This window comes from Schistocerca piceifrons, unplaced genomic scaffold, assembly GCF_021461385.2.
Source record: "Schistocerca piceifrons isolate TAMUIC-IGC-003096 unplaced genomic scaffold, iqSchPice1.1 HiC_scaffold_401, whole genome shotgun sequence".
Taxonomy (NCBI): Eukaryota; Metazoa; Arthropoda; class Insecta; order Orthoptera; family Acrididae; genus Schistocerca; species Schistocerca piceifrons.
Genome location: NW_025728627.1, coordinates 60,001 through 62,500, shown reverse-complemented (window position 1 = coordinate 62,500; position 2,500 = coordinate 60,001). Strand labels below are relative to the sequence as shown.

General features: G+C 57.9%; 1 non-coding gene across 1 annotated transcript in view; it reads right to left on the bottom strand.

Moving 5' to 3' along the window:
- Positions 1–608, bottom strand: part of LOC124748050 — a 1,909-nt gene extending 1,301 nt beyond the window's left edge. Inside the window, exon 1 of the ribosomal RNA XR_007011617.1 lies at positions 1–608. This exon is cut by the window's left edge and continues 1,301 nt beyond it. This is a non-coding gene — a ribosomal RNA (small subunit ribosomal RNA).
- Between the last annotated feature and the right edge of the window lie 1,892 nt (positions 609–2,500).

Sequence of the window (2,500 nt, the reverse complement as noted above, 5' to 3'; positions counted from 1 at the left end):
GGAGCTGGAATTACCGCGGCTGCTGGCACCAGACTTGCCCTCCAATAGATACTCGTTAAAGGATTTAAAGTGTACTCATTCCGATTACGGGGCCTCGGATGAGTCCCGTATCGTTATTTTTCGTCACTACCTCCCCGTGCCGGGAGTGGGTAATTTGCGCGCCTGCTGCCTTCCTTGGATGTGGTAGCCGTTTCTCAGGCTCCCTCTCCGGAATCGAACCCTGATTCCCCGTTACCCGTTACAACCATGGTAGGCGCAGAACCTACCATCGACAGTTGATAAGGCAGACATTTGAAAGATGCGTCGCCGGTACGAGGACCGTGCGATCAGCCCAAAGTTATTCAGAGTCACCAAGGCAAACGGACCGGACGAGCCGACCGATTGGTTTTGATCTAATAAAAGCGTCCCTTCCATCTCTGGTCGGGACTCTGTTTGCATGTATTAGCTCTAGAATTACCACAGTTATCCAAGTAACGTGGGTACGATCTAAGGAACCATAACTGATTTAATGAGCCATTCGCGGTTTCACCTTAATGCGGCTTGTACTGAGACATGCATGGCTTAATCTTTGAGACAAGCATATGACTACTGGCAGGATCAACCAGGGAGCTGCGTCAACTAGAGCTGAGCAGCCGGCCGCCCGGGAGTGTGTCCCGGGGGCCCGCGCGAACACGCAAGCGTCCGCTCAATCATTCTGCAAACAGGAGGAGGCTGAGCTCCCCTGCACAATACACCTCGAAACCCTCTCAGGTCCCGGCGGCGCGCAGCGCCGTCCCAAGTACTTGGTCGGGTTCGAGAGAGGCGCAATCGCCCGGAGTTAGGCGAGTAGACGCTTTCGGTGCGACCACCCGTGCTCCCAACTGAGCTTGCCGCTGCCGACAGAGGCCCGGGAGCGTGCTGTCGTGGCATTGCCGGCGGGAGACAACACGCGCCACCTACGGTGACCGGCAGCTCCAACGCCAGCGCCACAGAAGGACAAAAGCCCCACTTGGGTGCCGAAGCGAACTCTCCCAGCACAGCGCACGCGCCAACACATCCGCACAGCTGCGATACAAACCACCAGCGAGAACCGCTGGGGCGACCGAGCAGCAGACGGCGTCGCGGCGCCGAGCGCCGGGCGGCGGCGCATCCTCAACGCACACAGTCCTCAATCGGACCAGCACACTGAAGATGTCCACCGCGCTTCGCACCGGGCCCGCGAGGACCTACTTTGGCCGCACGGCGCCGCGCGCAGGGTGCGCCGGCGCGCAGCTGCGACGCCTGCCGCGTCCGTCGGCCGGCGCGCCTGCCACTGGCCGCCCCCACCAGCCGGCTGTAGCGCGTGCGCCCACGCACCGCGCGGCCAGCACGCCGGGAGGCGCCCCCTCACCGGCCGGGGACGGTCCCACCCAGCCACCGCCGCGTATCGCTTCACACCCAGATGCCGTTCAGTTTCGTCGGCATGGTGGGTATCGCTGGAACAACCGGTTAGTACCTCAACCTATCGTCGCCATCACCGATTCACCCCTAGCGAGAACAACCGCACCACAACAGGTTACCATTTGTTCATTTGCGTAACTTCACCAGAAAACGCAGGCGTCCATCGCCATTTGCAACTTCAACGATTATTGCATGCCTGTGTCAGGTGTCACGCCAAACTACGTCTGCCCACATACACGCAACAAAATGTGCACGCCTAGACAATACGTGGAAGGTGGCCCCCGTACGTATGCGATGTCCATTGCTCGAACGACTGTCAACCGGCCTCTGTAGCATGTCGCAGATATGGAACGCGGTGCACCATGCCATCACGGTGTGTGAGGAGAGACGACTAGGTCCGAATACATCAACAGACAGCTCATGCTGATCGCCATCCACGGCGTCCGTTCCTCCCACACGTCTCTATGGCGTACCACACTGCAATCCAGCTCTCATAGGGAGACGACACGTAGCTGCGTGCACAATATTTGCACTGTATGGTCCGCCGTTTTTGGGCGCAGTCGTTGTGCGGTCACACATGTGCCACGATGTATCATTCAGTACATAAGGACGAATGTGCAGTACAGATTGTGGTTCACGCGTACGACATCAGCGGACAGTTGACACAGGCCGCACCACAACGTAGCCTGAGTACGTCGCATGCGAAGGGCATTGAACATGCAAACTTCTCACCAACCAGCTTGCGAAGGCAGGGGGCAAGGTGGGGACGTGGGGAGGGGCGGCATGTACGTCCTGCTGCCATCCACATTACAGTGTACAGCAGGAGCATGTGGAAAGTGAGCAAGACTTGCAAGGTGTTTAACATGAAGCGATACACAGGGGTGCGGGCAGTGCGAGTAGCGAACTATATTGCGAGGGTTGCGGGTGGGCAACACTACAGTAATTGAACGAGTCGTATAACAATTACAGAGCAGGTTTAGGCGACAACGTGGGTTACGTTAAGGCGACAACATGGGTTAGGTTAAGGCACAACATGGGTTAGGTTAAGGCACAACATGGGTTAGGTTAAGGCACAACATGG